The sequence below is a fragment of the Macaca nemestrina genome, chromosome 12 (genome assembly GCF_043159975.1).
Source record: "Macaca nemestrina isolate mMacNem1 chromosome 12, mMacNem.hap1, whole genome shotgun sequence".
Taxonomy (NCBI): domain Eukaryota; kingdom Metazoa; phylum Chordata; class Mammalia; order Primates; family Cercopithecidae; genus Macaca; species Macaca nemestrina.
This window is the reverse complement of record NC_092136.1, coordinates 133843012-133864076: the sequence shown is the minus strand read 5'-3', so window position 1 is coordinate 133864076 and position 21065 is coordinate 133843012.

The window sequence follows — 21065 nt, the reverse complement described above, 5'->3', positions numbered from 1 at the left end:
CAGGTCATGACAGACCTAGAGGTTTGCCTTGGCCTTTATCCTGTGGACATTGTGAAGCCATGAAAGGAGCTAGACTGAATGGATGACATGAGCAGATTCACAGCCTTAAAGGTACCAAGAACGCAACACAGAGAAGGGGTGGATGACAGATACCTATTAGGGGGTTGCTGTGACAAACAGGCAAGGAATGGTGGTGGCTGGAGCCAGAGTGACAATGCAAGGGATGGGAGCAGTGAAGGATTTGTGGAACATTCAGGATGTCAAATCAGTAGGTATCGGAAATCTATTGGGTGTGGAGGGAGAAGGGTAAAAGGATGCCCTCGGTGACCAGGTACAGAGCAGAGCTGTTCACCAAGATAGGAAGGAACATACATGTAGGTTCCAACATGTTATTCACCTGACCTGCAGTTTGGATCTCTGTCCACTCAGCCCACACATGCTGACAGCGCCATGTGCCCTTCCCTGAGTTGGTGCTTTGCTGAGAGGCCAGAAGATACAGTCGCTCAGGACCGCCCAGCTAGTAGGAAGCCAGCCTTGCACCTGCTCTCCCTGCCACGCTGACCTCAGCTCCGCGGCCTGGGTGGCTGCCTCCCTGCCATTGGGTCCTGGTGGTCCTGGGTCCAGGGCCATTCCCCCCTCTTCCCGTGTAGCCTGGTCTTGCTGTAAGTGAGCTTCCGTGCCTTGCTGGGGAGCCCTGAAAGAAGGCAGTTAGGAATAGGGGAGGCACTGCAGCTGCATAAATTAGATGCCCCGAGTTTCCCCCAAGACCTCCCTTCAGTCCTGGACTGCAGGTGGCAACTCTAGAATGGAACCCTCCCAGCATCCTGGACCTGGGTAACCAAGCTCTTGTCCCAGATCTCTCCATTAGAGCACTCACAGCTAGTTGTGTGCATGCTCTCTCTCTCTCTCTCACACACACACACACATATACACACATACACACACACACACACACACACATACACACACACACATACACACACACATACACACATACACACACACACATACACACATACACACACACACATACACACACACACACATACACACACACACACACACACACATACACACACACACACATACACATACACACACATACACACACACATACACACATACACACACATACACACACACATACACACACACATACACACACACATACACACACACATACACACACACATACACACACACACATACACACACACACACACATACACACACATACACACACATACACACACACACATACACACACATACACACACACATACACACACACACACATACACACACATACACACACATACACACACACATACATACACACACACATACATACACATACACACACACATACATACACACATACACACACATACACACACATACACACACATACACACACATACACACACACACACACACATACACACACACACATACACACACATACACACACATACACACACATACACACACATACACACACATATGCATACACACACATACACACACATGCACATACACACACACATACACACACACACACAGCAGCAGCAGCAGGGACAGTTTCTTCTATAAAACACACAGCAACTTCAAAAGATGTGCTTCCCTGTTTATTAACCACCCTCTTTCCTCGATCCCTATTTTGGGAGCCTCGGGGCCCAGGCTAAATATTATGGGATCACAGATATGTAAGGACCTTGCATAATCAAAAGTAACCTCTTCTGAGTGGACAAACAGAAGCTTGTAACAGCCCAGGAGCACCCCAGCCCACCTCCACCTCCCAGCCCATTGCACTCTCCTGCCTCCTAGACCACAGGCACATTTCCGTCTCCTCCCAGTGCCAACAGCGTGGAAAGATGTTCCTGGGGGCTCACAATTATGTTGAGTCAACCTGTAGACACACACACGTTAACTGGGGCCCCCTTCCCAACACCCCCGGCACAGTGCTGGCCAGAGCCGCCGTGCAGCTGCGGCCTCGTGACTTTGGATGCATCACTGCCAGGAAATCAGATTAATCTGCTTGGCTGCCACTGCAGCTACAGCAGCGCTCACAGGCCAGCCCCACCAATTTGCTGGAAGAGGTCGCGGGCTCGCCCTCACCAGCTGCTCTGGTAGCCTCCTCCCCTGCTTTCCTTTCTGCATCCCTCCTAGCTCAAACCTAAAATTCCCTTCTGCCCAGAGGCCTCTGCCTTTCTCCCTCGGGCACGGATGAGACTCGCGGTGCTGCGGTGGTCTATGCAGAAGCTCGGCTGTGTCCCACAGAGTCCTGTTCACAGAAGCAGCCACTGGGGGCAAAGCCACGGGACCTTCCTAAAAACAGTTATTGAGCAGACGCTCAGCAGACCTGGCGAGGGCTTGGGCTTCTCTGAACTGCTGTTTGAACTTCCTCATCTGTAGACAGGAGGAGGGAGGAGGCCTCCAAACTGTAGACCAAAAATGGCCTCTGTGGAGAGAGCCGAAGACAGGAGATGGAGGTTGTTGACGTTCACATACAACCTACGCATATCCCTCAGCAGAAGCCACGATCTTCAGTTTGGAGTCTCACAGGCCCGGAGCTGCAGGGAGCATCTCTGCATCAGGATAGCTTAACACAACACAATTTGAAATGGCCTGGAATGAAATTAAATGGCAGTTTGGTTACACTTTAATCACCGCAGGCAGATCAAGATGCCGCTGTGATTACGACAAAAGAATCTATATTTATTGTCTTCTGGGGATTTGCATCGGAGATACAGTGACCTCTCTGCAAAGCACCCAATTTATTCATAAAGTCGTAGCAAGACATTGCAACTGTGAGTCATTCAAGTGTGTCTTCCTCCTGCCTGGCAGAGGCAGAGCCGGGAACGGAGCCCTGTCCGCTCAGCAGGCTTCTCTGGGTCAGACCCTGGTCCGGTGAATCGGGAAGGGCCGGTGAATCCTTCCCTCCACAAACAGGGCTTGTGGTGAGTCTGGCAGGACCACTGTGCGGCCAGCTGGCCTGTGCGTGGAGACGCTCTGAGTTGCACACTTGCTGTTAGACACAGAGAGGAACAAGCGCAGCCACTGAGTGCGAACCCCACAAATGCTGACAGACAAAGGCCCTCACAGACCACGCCAGGACTCAGGCAAAGGGGAGCTTCAAAGGGCCTTTAATTCTCCTTGCCTGTGCCCACGTGTGCCTCGTGATTGAGAACGTCTGCACTGAACAGGCATTCACAAAACGCCTACGCCATGCCAGGCTGCAGGCTGGAAGAGGGTGGGAGTGTGGGGAATGTGGTTACAAAGGTGGGTAAAATGCCGTCCGGCAGGGGATCTCGTGTAGGCTGAGCCAGGCAGGCTCTGAGACTCTGGGGCTGCAGCGTGGGCCCAGCAAGCAGACCTGTGCAGGGGCCTTAGGCCACAACTGGAGGAGGAGCCAGCCTCAGCTTCCAGGTGGCCTGACAGCCGGGCGTGGGGCAGGAGGAAGCTCATACGGGGAAACTCAGCCAGGCAAGCAGCCAGACCCCACTTACCCTGCATCCACCCTCCCCAGCGCGTGAGGAGAAGCCCAGACCCGCTCAGAAGAGCCGTTTGTGCCCATCCCAACTCCAAGATCTCAACGTCAGCCGTAGTGAGAGTATTTACACCACAGAAACCAGCATCTCTATACCAAGGCTTTTCTTCCCTGCCGGGCTATAAGCATTTATTAGCGCACCACAACCCTCCTCGCAACCCTGCTGCCAAGTCTGAACGGTTAGAACAAAATAAACTCTGGTTTTCTCTTACCTATTCTTAAACTTATGCAGAGACATGCTGTCCTCAGGCCGGCAAAGGGCGCTGTCAACTAGAATAGAATCTGGGAACACGTCCCGCAACACCCAAGCCATGAGAGGAAGGTGCCCTGTCCCCAAGCATGTGGCTCCCGCCTGTGGTGGGGAAACGACAGATAAAAGTGAGTGACCACAAAAGTGAACTCCGTGTGTGTGTGTGTGTGTGTGTGTGTGTGTGTGTGTCTCTCTCTCACACACACAGACACACAGAACAAATTTACTGATCACGCACTGTGTATAACACAGGATACCCTATGCAATTATCCAAGGACTTTAAATGATTACATTATTTATCCCTTCTAACAACCGAAGAAATATGCAGTGGTTCCCGCCCCTTCTATAGATGAGGAAGCTGAATTTCCACAGCGAGTAGCAGTCAGGGTGAACCAATGCTGTGGAGATGGGTTCTAATCTTGGAGTCTCCCCGGGAACCACCTCAGAGTACGGAGAGGCCCTGAGGGTGTCCCACCGTGTGAGGAAACACAGGGGACATGGTGTGCCCCCAAACAGGAGCGTGGCAAGTGGCTTCCTGTCAGAGCGTTGGATACCAGGGAAAACACTGGTTTTCCGCTGTAGGCACCAGCAGTTTTCCTTCTCCAGGAGCTGAGTCCGCTTCCCCCTTCCTTTAGCTCCTGCCCCTGCCCAGGTAGCGTCCCAGCCTCAGAAGGGATTAAGCCATCCAGACCACTCTGCAGGTGAGTCACTAAAGAAGGTTCAACAGGCCTGGGGGGCAGACACTCAAGACATCCAGGGTTACGGGCAGCAATGGGCTGTCTGATCTGTGGTTTAGCAACAGATTGTAATTCTAAACACGGCATTCGTTATTCCACTGTGTGGCTTCTAATTAACTGCCAGAAATGCATTGTTGAGGGATGATGGATTGTGCTGGAAGAACTATTAATCCTGTCACTGCCCATGTGCGGCCCAAGCCCAGAGCCACTGACTCCGGAGACCCTGGGCTGCATTGCAAGGGCCCGAGGTGACTGCTCCATGCCTGGTAGTGACGACATCAGTGGCATCTCATCACCTGAACCTGCAGGGGCACACACCTGGGTCCTTCCAGGTACCACGGTTGCCACAGACAGGAAGGTGGTGCCAGAGGATGTACCCCTGAGTAGTGAAGGATGGCCAAAGTAATCGACCACATTTCGTGAAAAGGAAATTACTAGGGGTGGATATAAGGTCCTGCACTTGGGGCTGCAAAAGCCAGTCACGTAAGCACAGGGAAAAGGCCGAGTCGACCGTGAGCATCACTAGGTAGGTGGCAACCAGCCACCTAGAAAGCTGGTGCAAAAAATAGTCTGCATTAAAAAAAGCGAGATATATCTAAATATAACCTTGTTTTACATGGGTCACACTGCTCAATTCTAACCAACCTATTTAAAAAGATTATAGTAGGGGTTTCTGGAGAAACAGAACTATTTTAAGGAATTGGCTCAAGCCATTGTAGGGAGTTGTAAGTCTGACATCCGTAGGGCAGGCCAGTAGGCTGGAAATTTAGGTGAGGGTTGAATCCCTCCTTCTTCAAGAAACCCCAGGTTTTGTTCCTAAGGCCTTCAACCGACTGGATGAGGTCCCCACCCTACATTATGGAAGATAATCTGTTTTATTTCTTTACAGTCCACTGACTATAAATGTTAATCACAACTACAATATCCAACTGCAATATCCAGACCAGTGTTTGACCAAACAGCCATGCACCATAGCCTAGCCAAGCTGACACAAGAAACTCTCAAAGAAACATGAGCATATCAGCCTGAATTCTTTTTGTAAGACACTTACAAATGTATTGTATTGTTTTACGTGTTATTTATTTTAAAAGAGATTGCCAGTTAAAGTAGGACATGAGGCATTCTTATGACAATTTTTATTTTGTATTTATTCAAAGAGTTGTTTGGGCTTTTTTGGGTAATGCTTTTCCTTTTTTTTTTTTTTTTTTTTTTTTTTGAGACGGAGTCTCGCTCTGTTGCCCAGGCTGGAGTACAGTGACGCGATCTCGGCTCACTGCAAGCTCTGCCTCCCGGGTTCACGCCATTCTCCTGCCTCAGCCTCCTGAGTAGCTGGGACTACAGGCGCCCACCACCACGCCCAGCTAATTTTGTATATTTTTAGTAGAGACGGGGTTTCACCGTTTTAGCCAGGATGGTCTCGATCTCCTGACCTCATGATCTGCCCGTCTCGGCCTCCCAAAGTGCTGGGATTACAGGCGTGAGCCGGCTTTTTCTTATATATATTCTTTTACATAAGCAAAAGGAAAAAATCTGCAAAGTAAGTTAAGATATTCTTAAAAGTTCACATTCAGAGTCAAAGTCCGCTGTACCACGTTTGCATTCAGAGCCGGTGATGTTCAGATCTTTCCACTCAATATTGTCTCTGCATCACAAGTCTGGCTGGTGCAGTGTTTTATAGAAAACGATACGAGAACTAGAAGCCACTGGGAGGGTTCTGCAGTCACGTAGAGCTAGCCTACTTTTGACTCTGGCTTTGGGAATATTGCTAAACGTGCCCACTTCACTATCACCCACAGCCGTCTGATTGCTGGGGCCTAGAAAATCCACCTGTACTGTCCTCTGGCTGGTTTTCTAGGCCACTGACACCCATTCTGAAAGGTTTGGGGCTGCAGCCTCTGGTGTTTGCTCAAGGGCCAGCAATGGGCACTCTTCAGGGCCAACACCGAGATAAAGCCACCGTGGGGAGGGGTGGCATGTTCTTATTGCAAAGGTACTAACATTTGGGAAGGAAACAAGTATTCCAAACTAAGGAAACATTTATACCAAGCGATTATGGAGGTCTTGCTATGTGGCGGTCACTGGCCTAAAGCCCCACACACATTACCACATGTAACCCACACAACAAACATGGAGGGTGTGCTGCCATCGTGCCCATCTCACAGATGCGATGAGAAGGAGCAGAGGAGTGAAGCAGCTTGCCCTGATGTACACCGGCCGGGGAATGAAGCCAGCAAGCGGCCCAAGCCGGCCTGCCCAAGCCACCGCGCCGCCTGTGCTAGGAGAGGATAGTGACCACCGCGCTCCAAGCGCGCTCCGGCGAAGAGGTCTGATAATCCCACCCAAAACTGACGGGGGAACTGAGACAGCAGAGCCTTGCAGCAGAAGGGCCGAGTGCCAGGCAGTGAGCGCCCCGCCGGCCTTTCTTCCCGTGAGACGGCTGCGCTGGGCCTCCGACCCCGGGGCCCCACGGAGGGAAGCCAGGGCGCATCCAGCACCCCTGGCCCAAAACAAGCTGCCTCAGCCTCGCACGCACGCGGGGAACCCGAGGACGGCTGCTGCTCCGCCTCTGGGCGCAGGACTCCTTTGATGAGGAAATTGGCACCCAAACCTCCCTGAACGACGCGGTGCTTCACGTCAGTAGGAGACAGAGAAAGTCAAAGTCTCAACTGACAAAAAGGGTATGAGCGTTTTGTTCCCCGGGTCAGCACTAAGAAACCCTTGTCGGCCTCCAAGATGTTACCAGATAAATATTGTATCTTTCAAAAAGCCTTTCCAGTGGCCCTTTAAAAATATGCTCGTGACAGTGTAGCTCCCTTTCACCTGCTGAGCGTCACAGGTCACCTCTCCAGCCCGAGTGTCCCAAGGCCCCTCCCCACAGCTGACTGCAGGGAATGCCTGCAGGGGTCTCAGATCGAACTTCCATATGAGCAAAAGCCCGTAATCGTCATGCGCTCAGAAGCTGGTATGTGCTGGTCCTCGGAGTCTGATTGGAGAGGATGCTTCTCCCTTCTTCAAATGCAGTCCTTAAAAATGACAGTTTTACTTTAAAATTCTGAGTATTAAAAATGACAGTTTTACTTTAAAATTCTGAGTATTGGGCTGGGTCCGGTGGATCATGCCTATAATGCCAGCACCTTGGGAGGCCAAGGCGGGCAGATCACAAGGTCAGGAGTTCGAGACTGGCCTGGCCAAATGGCGAAAGCCCGTCTCTACTAAAAATACAAAAATTAGCTGGATGTGGTGGTGGGCACCTGTAATCCCAGCTACTTGGGAGGCTGAGGCAGGAGAATCGCTTGAATCCGAGAGACAGAGGTTGCATTGAGCTGAGATCGTGCCACTGCACTCCAGCCTGGGCAACAGAGCAAGATTCCATCTCAAAAAAAAAAATTCTCAGTATTTTTCCCCTGACTCATTATCCAGTAGGATCTGGAGCTCAGGGGTCTATGGATCATAATAACTAGAGGGGCTATTGAACTCAGGACTTTAGGGAGATAGCAAAAGGGTTTCCGGAGAATGCCTGAGGCCATATTCTGTAATGGGAAATACTTGGTTTCCCCCGCTGGGTGACACGCAGTGACTATAAAAACGCTGTGTGGTTGTGGCCAGCTCCAGCTCTTCCTCACTAAGAAGACAAGGTAGAGTGTTTCTTTGATATTCACCGAACGCCCTCTCAAGCCCTGAGTATGGCGACGTCGTCTCTGATCCCTTCCGGAGCCCCAGGTGGACTGCACGATGCTGGGATGCCACCCTCTCCTCCACCTCCACCAAAGCACGCTGCTGGTGCCACGGCTTTACCCGCCGACCCCGTCAAAGGCTTGGCTCACCGTCCCACCTTCTGCAAGCAAAGCCGCTTCTGTCTCTCTGAACCGAGCTCACTGAATGTGCACCTGGGTGTCCTCCCACCAAGGGTCCCGCTGACCCTTTGGTATGAGTCCCCCCCACCCCCCCCACCAGCCCCTTCTCTCCCAACTGCCGGCCCTGCCTCACCCAGTGAGTTCCAGAGCAGGGGACAGGACTGGGCTACTGAAACGGGGACTCGGGCAAGTCACTTTGTGAAAAGTGAAAACAAACTCCCTCACACTCAACATCAGACGCTTCTGTGACCAGATGTGTTTGCGTTTTCCCTGCATGCCAAGCACTTCTGCAGTGGGCACCAGCTGGGTGTCCGATAATTCAATCCCAACACCGTCCTCCAGGGATAACATCAGATCCCACAGGTTTCGGGCTAAGTCACACGGGGTTTGCCCCACTTCAGATGCCACGTGGAAGTGCCAGGCTGGGGCCTGTGTGTCTGACCAACCCACTATCAATCAGGGACCCCACAACCCCAGATGGGTTTGATCATTTGCTAGCACAGCTCGCAGGCTCGGAGAAACATTTTACTTAGGGTTACCCATTGATCATACAGACTGAATATTGGTTCACGGTTACAAAGGCAACAGAACAGCAGCCAGATGCACAGGTGCACAAGGTGTGGGGGTGGGGGGAGCACATTGCCGCACCCTCTCTGGGTGCCCCTCTCCAGCACCTGCAAGTGCTCAGCAGCCTGGGAGCTCATCTAATCATGTTGCTCAAGTTTTTACCCAGACGAGGCCAGGCGCCGAGGCTCAGGCCTGTAATCCGGAGGCCAAGGTGGGCAGATCACCTGAGGTCAGGAGTTCAAGCCCAACCTGCCCAATATAGTGAAACCCTGTCTCTACTAAAATTACAAAAAAATTATCTGGGCGTGGTGGCAGGTGCCTGTAATCCAAGGTACTCGGGAGGCTGAGGCAGGAACTTGGAAGGCAGAGGTTGCAGTGAGTCCAGACCAGGCCACTGCACTCCAGCCTGGGCAACAAGAACAAAAGTATGTCTCGAAAAGGAAAAAAAAAATGTTTTTACCAAGATGAGTCTCCAGGCCGCCTTCTCTTCACAGAGGCTCAAAGTCCTAACCCTTCCATAGGGTTTGGGCTCTGTGTCCCCACCCAAATCTCATCTTGAATTGTACTCCCACAATTCCCACGTGCTGTGGGAGAGACCCAGCGGGAGATCACTCAATCCCTGGGGAGGTTTTCCCTCTTCGGCTCTCATGGTAGTGGATAAGTCTCACGAGACCGGATGGTTTGATAAGGGGAACCCCGTTTCACTTGGCTCTCTCTTGCCACTGCCATGTAAGAAGGGCCTTTGCCCTCCTGCCGTGATTGTGAGGCTCCTCCAGCCACGTGGAACCGTAAGTCCAATAAACCTCTGTCTTTTGTGAATTGCCCAGTCTCTGGTATGTCTTCATCAGTAGCATGAAAGCGAACGAACACGCCCTCTATCACTCGGGGAGCATACTAACGCCCATGGGGCATTTCTGGACTCCCCTGCCCTATACTTTAGGGGGCCTTGTGGTGCACCCTACACAGAAGCCCTGAGGATGGCTAGCTCAGCGACGTCCCCTTGGAGAAGCTCTCCTTGCCTGGCCACTGCCCTGGGCCCTCACTCCCGTTGCATGGTATCAGTGTCCAAATAAATGGATTGTTGCCAAGCCCTTGTCTTGGGCCCTTTTTGGGAAAAACCGAGGTAAGACAAGGGCTAGAGTGTTACAGATTTGGATTCCAACTGCAGAGAAGTGAAGGCTCAAGCCATTGGGATGAGGGGGATGTCAGAGCGGGAGCACAGGGCCGAATAGAGGGGCTCTGCGGAGCCTCCTTTATCAGACGGGAGAAGGAGGGTTGCTCTGGTGCAGACAAGGCCTCTTCCAAGAGGGCCTCGGAGCGCTGGACGGACGAGTGTGGCTTCTCGACCTTGGAGACTCTAGGGACAGCCCATGCTGTGAGCTGCCTCTGGAGATTCAAGTTTGATCCAAATGACTGACCCGGAGAACAGGATCTGGCCCCTCACCTGTTCCCTCCTGCTTCTTAAACAAACACGAAGCACATTTCTGCTGCCTGAGGGTGCTCACTGCCAGTAACGCTGAGAGGTGAAAACCAAAGGGAACCCAAAGATTGACAGTGACACAGACGTCCCGCAATCCTGGTGTGTGGAAGGCTTGGAGCCGGCGTTTCCCCTGGCCCAGGCCTGCACTCCCACCACAGTGACCTCTGCTTCTTAAGGCCTGTCTCCCCCACAGTGGTGAAAAGAAACTCCAGCGAGGCAGGAGGATGCCAGGAGAAGGTGGCGTCCCCGAGACAGGGAGGAAGGTGGCGAGAATAAAGGCCACCATCAGGGTGCAATCCCACAGAGGCTGAGGGAGAGGAGGGCCGGACATGCAGTAGACTTGGCATTTCTGTCTCTGGTGACCTTTGAGAAGGCAATTTCTGTTTTGTGGGGAGTGTGGGATCCAGACGGTGAAAAGTTGAAGGCTGAGTGGGCAAGAAGGCCCACCGGGAGCACCAGGAGCCCAGGCAGTGAATTAGAAGGAGCAGCAGCAAAGTAATAAAAGGGGGCAACAGAGATTGTATAGACAACAGGGACCCAGGCAGTGTGTCAGAGGGGAGATGCGGGGGAGTGATGTGTGGGAGGTGCTGGAGAGAGAGGACCTACATAAAGGGAGTCTGCTGAGTCCCAGCTGCCTCCCACACCAGGCTCTGCAGTCCCCAGCAGAAGAGAGCTGTCCTGTTCTTCATCCACAACACCCACACCCACCACCAAATACGGGGTGGTGCGCAAATACCTGCAAATGAAAATGGAAGGAAAGAAAGGGAGGGGAGGGAAGTGAGGAATAGAGAATTTGAGATATAAAAGAAGACAAATGGAGGTTCTACTGAATAATCTCAACTTTTGCAGATGACTAGGAGAAAAATGTTATCTGCTCAAAGATGTAGCAGGTCGGGGAAGTGCCGGAGGGTTCAGCGATGGGAAGAGGCTGTGGAGACGCCTGTGAGCAACACACTAAGGACAGCTTCCCAACTGGGAGCTGGCGCAGGTCGGAGGGCCAGGGAACTGTCGGCCACCAGCCCTGAGGATAGAGGACCTGGTCAGCACCTGCAGTCCTAGCGGCCCCGCGGTGGCATCTCAGGGTGGCTCAGCTCACTGCGGCACAAGGGGACCAGCACAATACGTGTGGCCAAGGGGGTGCTCTGCCGCCACCACACCTCTCCAGCAGCCGGGCCCCTGGTCAACATAGGAGGAGTCCGTGCCAGCACCCAAGGACCCAAGGACCCAAGGACCCAGCCTGTGAGCGGGGCTGACGGGGATTCTGGCAGGTGCAGCTGTAAACAGAGGCCCAAGTCTCCCTACCCACAGCCTGGGTCCATCTGTCCGCTTGTGTCTGTCCGCTCTGCCCTTTGGTGCTATCTGAGCTGGCAGCAGGGAGCACACTAACTGCCCTCACAGTGCAGACGCATTCATTATTTCAAAATACTTGATATAAAAAAGTCCAATAAGAAATCCATTACAAAGAAATTTTGACATTACTTTTGTCGGTAAAAGAAAAGGAAGAACTGTTTAAAACCTTAAATATAAATTCAACTGTCATAAATGTCTGAATGGTCGTTTAAAAAAAAATGGTTTCAAAACTTTTATCACCTACTTGTGTGAACAAAGTTTCTAGTCAATGGTGCCTATCAGGAAATTGAAAAAATTATCACTAAGTGTGAGGCATAAATTGCATTGTAGGCATTTTTTAAGCATCAAAACTGATACATGAAAAAAGTTATGCTCAGGAAAGCCCTCAATTTTCTCATTTAAATAATTTTATGGATTTCTAGAACTCTCACACAATTTTATTTTTAATATCTTTTTTAAATTGTGTGCTTTAAAATTTTTCATCAACCTTAAGTAATGTAAAAAAACGTAATGAATATTTTGACCACGTCCCACACAGGAACCCAAGTCCCCTCCACTCTGCTACAGTGCGACCCTCGGATATTATTTTCTGTGCCACGACGTGAAAAAGCAGCAAGCTTGGGAAGCTCTGTGGAATCGGAGCGAAATGAATAAAAGATGATGTGTATGTGGGGAGCCAGGGCAGCTGCGATTCAGCAGCCTTCCCAGGAGAGCCTGCGTGTGAGGAGCAGCCCCCAGGTGGGAGCGGCACTGCGGGAAAAGCAGGGGCTACAGGGGCACAGCCCTGGGGTGCAGTCAGGGTGGTGTGGGCCAGCCAGCTTGGGTGGGGACACAGGCATGTAGGGTGTGTTGACCTTGCCTGGGAGCCTGGATTGGGGGTTCACATGCAATCCAGGTGAACGTTGCAGAGCCAGCTGCGTGCACCTATCTGCTCTTCCCCCTTGGGACCATCCTCCTAGGCTTCTGCAGACACCCCCGACCCGAGACATTACCATGTGTTCCTCCCGTATACAGGATTTCTATTTTAGAAGTGCTCCCTCTCACCCAGACTTCAGTCACCTGAAATGTCTCTGTATTCCCTTTTCCCACTGTGACCTCAGTGTGTACACATCAGCCTTATAAAGCATCCATCCATAGATGCCAAGTGTACACCCGGAAATCGCAGGTTGGGGGGTCTGCCCCATGCAGTGGGAAATGCTCCCATCAGAGACTTGGGCTCCGTCTTGTTTGGGCCACTGTCCAGCCAGGGGAACCCTGGCCACCCAGTGTTTCTTTTCTGGCCTCAGGCTCCTCACTTGTAAAAGGCAGGGGTTTTACTAGACGACCTTTAAGGCTCCTTGTAGACTTGATATTTTCAGTTTCTGAGGTAATCAACATCCAAAATATTTAACTCAAATTCTGGTTGGTACCATGGGATCAAAATCACTAGAATGCTATCCCCTCGAGAACAGAAACTACACCTGCAGTGTTCAAGGCTGTGTCCCTGGTGTTAAGAACACATGCTGGCGTGTAGTGGGGGCTCAGAAAATATTGGAAGAAAGGAAGGAAGGAAGGATGGATGGATAGATGGATGGATGGATGGATGGATGGATGAATAGGTGGGTGGATGGATGGATGGATGGATGGATGGATGGATGAATGGATGGATGGATGGATGAATGGGTGGGTGGATGGATGGATGGATGGATGGATGAATGGATAGATGGATGAAAAGATAGATAAATGGATGGATATACAGATGGATGGATGGATGGATGGATGGATGGATGGATGGATGGATGGATGGATGGATGGATGGATGGGTGGATGGATGGATGGATGGATGGATGGAGAGATGAGTGGGTGGATGGATGGATGGATAGATGGGTTGATGAGTGGATGGATGGATGGATGGGTGGATGGATGGGTTGATGAGTGGATGGATGGATAGATGGATGAAAAGATAGATAAATGAATGGATATACAGATGGATGGATGAATGGATGGATGGATGAGTGGATGGATGGATGGATGGATGGATGGATGGATGGATGGATGGATGGGTGGATGGATGGGTTGATGAGTGGATGGATGGATAGATGGATGAAAAGATAGATAAATGGATGGATATACAGATGGATGGATGAATGGATGGATGGATGGATGGATGGATGGATGGATGGATGGATGGATGGGTTGATGAGTGGATGGATGGATAGATGGATGAAAAGATAGATAAATGGATGGATATATAGATGGATGGATGGATGGATGGATGGATGGATGGATGGATGGATGGATGGAAGGCCTTCTAGGAACATATTGAAACCAATGGCTCTGTTAAATACATTGTTAAAAGTCACTCATTTGAAAAAAAATGAAATCAGCAGGTCATGGGGAGTTAGTCCATCATTGGGCAAAGTAACGTTATAAAGGTACTTTTAATATCAAAACCATATTGGAAAAAAACACACTGAGTGTGGAGAGTTATGGACACATACCCATCAGAATTCCCCAACAATGGGACCAGGGAGGCTGTTGATCTTCACTTGATCAGGTTTGGAAGGCTTCTGGAAGGAGGGGAGATTGGAAAGCCGATGTGGAGGATGAACTTAGGGTTGACTGGAAGAAGATAGCATATGGTCCACTTTAAAGAAGCCACCAAAGGTAGAGTTGACACTACTGAGCAGGTGAGTCCAGACCATGTGAAAGAAGAATGAGGAGAACCAACTCTTCAAGTTGAACATCCAGTTCTTTGAATTTGGCCAGAGGCCCCAACGTTCCAATCCCTGGCTCTTCTCTTTGATTCTCCTCTGAGCCCTCAGAAGGATGGTAACATCCAGAATGTGGAGAACACCTGAGGATCCACATGCCTCACCCCAACCTCCCTAGAGGAAAAGCCCTTTACCCCCTTAGATAGTGCTGAATGCTCCATTAGAGGTTCATCCACCCTGTGCCTAACCTCCAGCCACCAACACCTGCCTGGCTCCCGGTCACCTTCTCTACTGTCATCCAGGGATGGTCCAGGAAATGCAAATACCTCAAACGACAGACCTGGGCAAAATCTGTCAGAGAAGTGCTGTGCCCTGGGTGGGACCATCACCTGCATGATGCAGTCTGGTTACATATAGACGTGACAGGTGCTTCACCCCAGGTGCCCCAGGTGAACTCCTGGTCCAGGGTCAGCCGCTGGAACTCGATGGACTCATTTCCAAAGGCAGCTCGCATAGCAGCCTCACTCTCTCCATTACCCACCTCCAAGTGCTGAGTGGACGCCAGGCTTCCCCCTCCCTGGCTCTGTTCTGTCCAGTGGAATCTCACACCCAAATGACTCAGAGATGCCCTGGGAGCTGTGAAGCATCATTCCTGGCACCTGTATTCACCGTCTATTGCTGCTGTAACAAATTATCACAAACTTGATGTCAAAAACAACACAGACTTATCATCTTACAGTTCAAGAGGTCAGAAGTCAAAATGGATGGGCAGGGAGAATCACGTCCTTGCCTCTTCCAGCCTCCAGAGGTGCCCACGTTCCTTGGCTGGTGGCCCTTCTCCATCTTCAAAGCTGGCAGTGTAGCGTTGTCAGGTCTCTCTCTGACCTCTGCCCTCCGCCTCTGTCCTTACACCTCCGTCTTCAACTCTCACCCTCCCGCCTCCCTCTTATAAGGACACTTGTATTTAGATGTGGACCTCCCCATAATCCAGGCGTATCTCCCATCTCAAGATCCATGACTTAATCACGTGGGTGCCCACTCTCAGGGTCCAGGGGCCGCTATTCTGTCCCCCATGACACAGTTCCAGAGACTCCAAACCACCAGTGGTTTCACATCCAAGAAAAGCTAACATCCTGACGAGCCCCACACGATCTGGCTGCGGTCACCTCTTTGATCTTAACATCTACCCCTCTGCCGCGCAGGCTGAGTTCCAGCCACAGGGGCCTCCTGTGACTCCCGAGCCTGTGTGGAAGGCCTCCTCTCACATCGGCGCATAGCCAGCCCGCTCCTCCTCCCAGCCTCGGCCTAAACGTCACCTTCTCAGTCACAGCTTCCCTGACCACCCTTCTTAAAACTGCAGCTCTCTGCACCACAAAGGAAAAGTGCTTGGGGGGGATGGACACCCCTCCTCACCCTGATGTGGTTATTATCCATTGTACGCCAGTATCAAAATACCCCACACACCCCGTAAATATCTATACTTTCTATGTACCTACAGAAAATAAAAATTAAAAAGAAATGGCAGCTTCCTCCCATCCCCCACGCCCTGGCATTTCCTGCCCTCTGGCTCTATTGTCCTTTGCTGATCACCCCCCCAGGATCCTGGGCCTCTTCCTTTTGTATTTGTTTACCGCACATCTCCTCTCACCAAAATCTAAGCTCCATGAGGGAGCTTTGGTGTGTCTTGGTCTCACCGTAACTCCACTGCCCACAAAGGTCCCTAAAACCAAAGGGGCGCCCAGTCACATCTGAGAACGTCCATTTATTTGAAATCATTGTTAAGCGCCTACTCTCAGGGCTGCTGCATCCCCACCTGCAGGAGCTCAGCACAGTCCTGGCGAGCAGCAGGGGCCCTGGACCCTGAGCTCCGGCAGGAAACACAAGAATCAAGCAGTCTCTGCCCTGGAGGACGGGACATCCTGTGGGGAGGTGGACACGACACCACACGAGGGCAACATGGTGGGGTGGGCACCAATCCACACAGTGCAAGCTACCACGAGACAACGCCTCCCGGTCACTGCGTGTGTTAGGCGGCATTGCAGGCCCCATGAATGGCCCCAGCCTTGACAGCCACATGCAGTCAGCAGAGGCCGCCTCCGGAAGGTGCAGGAGGCAGGCGTGTGATGACTCAGAGCGTTTTCCAAGAGCAGTGGCAGAAAAGCAGCCCAATGTTGCCACCACCAGTCACAGCCTGGGTCGGCCCATCCGAGGCAACCAGTCACACACCACCCATCAGCAGGGAGCTGGGTCCCATGTCCCCCTCCCTACTCCCCCAAAGACGACCAGAGACAAAACGCAGTGGCTGCCACCTCTGCACTGCGCCACTGAACAGACCCAACTGCATGGGAAGAGGGGGACTTACCACCTTTTGTGAGGGTGTCTCTCAGCTTGGCTTCAAAACCCACGTTCCCACCTCTTATCTCCTCCTGGAGACACAGTACACAGCTAACACGAAAGCAATTAATTGAGGCCTTTTACCAGACCAATGTGTGTTTTACTCCACGTAGTACCAAGTTAATTATTTAATAGCACGGAAATGCCAGCATCCTGTGTGGGCTGAGGCTGCCATGCACAGCAGAGAGACTCCTCCACTCCTCACCATCGGTAAGGAGGCCACAGATCGCAGTGCCCAGGGGCCGAGTCCACACCTGGAAGGACCCATGCCTTCTGCAGTTGGCACCTACCCCCCGGCAGCCAAGCAGGCTGGACTGTGGACTCTGCCCAAGGTAACTGCTCATTTGTTTTTCCCTCTGTACGGATGAGGAAACGAGCTCTTCCTCCAGGACTCAGGAGGGCAAAAGGTGCAAGAGCCCTGCTGGACTCTACACCTCCCACCACGAATGGGTCACCTTCAAGGGGACTCGTGGGAGAACAAAGGCAGGGCTGGTGCCAGGCTTGTGGTCAGGCAAGTGGATGAGCATCCTTCAGTCCCAACTGCCAACCGGGCAGCTAGCACAGGCCACAGGAGTAAAATCGCAACAATTAGACAGCGTTCCCAGAGCACCGCAGGGTCAGGAAGAAATTTAAATCAAGTCTGTGGGCTCAGAGATTACAAACTAGTTGGGGAAACACGTGCTGTGCTCGTCACTGTACACACAGCCACAGAAGCCATGCACAGAACCCCGAGTACACGGCCCAGCAGGTCAGTCCCGGGAGACCAGGAGACACTGAGCCGACAGCACACTGAGGCAGTCAGGGACGGCCTCCCGGGCAGATGGAGACGAGGTCGGGCGGTCACACAGCCAGTCAGTGTCGAAGCTGGGTTTTGAACTCAGGGAGTCCAGCTCCACAAAGCTCACCAAATTGTTTCTATTCCTCACTGCCTCTGTGTCTTTACAAGTGTTGTCTTTTTCATTATTACCACACGTCACTGTGACATCAATGGGGCTTTCACAGAAAACAACCACCTATAACGCAACCCCCAATCAAAACTGTTGGTCCCACTTCCTGTTCCCCTCTGGTCCAGTCTCTGCTTGGCACAACTGCTCCCAAGCCGTTTGGCCCACAGCCGCTGCTGAAGCCGACCAGCCTGCCCACGCCAGCCCCTGCCAAGGACTCGCAGGCCCCTCGCACCCAGCCACTGAAAAGGTGATGCCCAACGGCCCAACGTCTTTAAAGCTGTCATCTGTCACCTCGCAGAGGAGTGCCGGTGGTACCCAGAGACTGCTCACTTACGCCTCTGGGGTGGGAGACGCAGGAGGTGACCATGGGCTCTGTGCGGAACCAGGAGAAGCAGGCCTGGCTGTGAGATCAGGCCTGGCGAGGACAGCTCCTGCAGTGCCAGCTCTGCACCGTCTCCAAGTGCTGCTGCCTCCGGCATAGGAGGTGTTATCACGGACACCACAAACGTGGAACCTTCAGGGCTGGTGACAATTTTGATGGGCTGCACTAAAAATTCTGTAAAGATGGTTAAGATTTAGCATGACTGGCTGCCTCGATGCTTCTTTTTATGTGTCTATAAAAGTGATATTATCAAAGCAGAGCTCTGGGATGATTAATCTGGTTGCAGTCTTCAAGGAGTCCAGGTAATATTATTGCCAGGCCTGGAGGTGTGACCGGGGGCCTGGATCAGGGTGGCCAAGACCCTGGCAGGGGCAGCGGGGGACGAGGGTGAGCTAAAGACGCCGGTTTCATTTTGGATCTGTTGAGTTGAAGGAAGAGTTCAGCCTGGAACTTAGGAGCGACGGAAGAGGCCAGCATTCTTGCCATAGCTTGGGGATGGGGTTCACCTTGCTCACTGCAGTAGTCTCAAGGCAGGAGGCTTTGCGCTGTGGAAAGGTCTGAAATCTCAGGGACAGGGACAAGCGTTGCGTGGGAACCTCCATGGAAAAGACAAGGTGGTAAGAAGAGGTCTTTGGGTCTGCCGCCTCCTGACCCCCACTGAAGACAAAAAGGAAAAAGGGCCAGAGGGGGATTTGTCAGGGGAGTAACAGGCAAACTGAGAACTGCCGTCTGCTGAAAGCTACAGCCACCCTGGGCTTTTCACACGTGGACAGAGCCGCCCCCTCCCACCCGGCACTGCAGGACCCCGGCCTACAAAGGCAATGGGCCTGGGGCTGGCATCACCCCCCTTTGGGCAGCCGTGCAGGCACCCACAGGCCCTTGTGACTTTAGTCTTCCGAGGACTGTGACAGCTTTGCCTGTGAGGCAGGTTTTGTCTCTGGTTCCTTCTCATCCACCATCACCAAGCTACTCACCACTTAGAAAGGGAAGTAAACGTCAGGCCCGGAGGCAAATCCGAGGAAGGCTGGGCTCGGCCTATTGTGGGCGTGGGAGGGCCTCTCTGCCTGAAAGTCATGAGAGGTGAAGTCCAAGGACGGTCACGGAGGCCTCGAAGGTCCCCTCACTGTGCCACTGAGTCAGATCTTGAGTTCATCCAGGCTTGCGGGGACCCAGAGGACAGAAGGCCGTGGCTGCTCCCACCCATCTAGAAGACTGAGTCTCTTCCCACGCGTCCTTGGCCTGTGGGCACAAGCTGTCTGATCTGTTGATTGGAGGCAGCTCCATCGGCGAGCAGACCTCTGGGGTCACAGACCATTTATAAAGGAGCCCGGCGCTCACTAATGCAGCTTTGGAGCTACAGCAAAGCGCAGCAAAAGCCTCGGGAAAAGTTCAGAGTGAGATTAGATCGAGGCTTTCTTGTCTGGGCGCGGCAAGGAGGCTGCCGTCACCTGGTTGGCGTGGAGACCTCAACCCCGCGGACTTCAGAGTCTGGCCCCTTGGCCCAGTGCACCCTGGGAAATCCCCTGACCACTGCACTGGGCAGTGACTGTGGCGAGGGACGCGTCCTCCCCCAGGGCCTCTGCACTCCGTTTGCCTCACAACCCAGGGCCCAGCACAGTCGAGATCACCAAGGTTAGAGCTGTTTCCTCCTCTCAGAACCACAGAGGGGGTCCCCAAAGTGCAAGATGGGAATACCATTCCAAACGCACTTGGCTTCCCTGGGACCCACTAACTAGGCAGCAGGGACCTCAGTGCTCTGGGAGGAGTTGGTGGTCCCGACGCTATGCACCCCTTTGGGTAGAATGACCCGCAGGGGACAGAGATGGCAAGGGCATCACTCAAATTACCTGGTGGACCCTCACACACCACTCTCATTAAATAGGTAAGGGAATAAAAGCTCAGACAGGCTCGGGGAGCTGTCAAGACATGTGGAGCAAGTCCGTGTTCTAGACCAGATCTGTGAGAGGCTGAAGCCTTTGAAGGACGGACGTGGCCCAGGAATAGAGGATGCAGCCAAAGGGATCCAGAAGAGGTAGGCTTCAGAAGTCCGCCCACTCAGGGACAGCCAGGTCCCAGTGAGGGCCAACAAAGGCCAGCGCCCTACACCTTGAGCCTGGCTGAGGAGCCAGCCTGGCCCCCTGAGAAGGGAGGGACCTGTGCTCCATTTGGCACCCAGAATCATGCCCAATCCCAGATGGACTTTATGTCATCAGCCTTTCAACTTCACTCTCCAGGATGGTGGATTTCATAGAATAGGGAATGGTACGGGCTGTATGTCCAATATGCAGTTGTATTGTATATGGGACAATCCTAGTTCTCACTCCACCGCCCATCCCAGCTGCCCTATGAAATCAGCAGCAGTTCCCCCACCCCCCTCCCCTGCTCTCTCCCATCACCCAGGCGCGGCCGTCTCCCACTCCGTCTCATCCCTTCACTGAGCCCCTTTCTGGTGGCCTCAGATATACCCCCAGCGTTTTGTTTTGTTTTGTTTTTTGTTGTTGTTGTTGTTGAGACACAATCTTGCTCTGTTGCCCGGGCTGGAGTGCGTGATCTCGGCTCACTGCAACCTCCACCTCCCGGGTTCAAGTGATTCTCCTGCCTCAGCCTCCCAAGTAGCTGGGATTACAGGCACCCACCACTGCGCCCGGCTAATTTTTGTATTTTTAGTAGAGATGGGGCTTTGCCATGTTGGCCAGGCTGGTTTCGAACTCCTGACCTCAGGTGATCCACCAACCTTGGCCTCCCAAAGTGCTGGGATTACAGGTGTGAGTCACTGTGCCCACCTCCCCCAGCCAGGGTTTTTCTACATCACAATGGTGTGACCCAAAACCTTCCCAGGAGTGGAACGGGCTGGGACCACC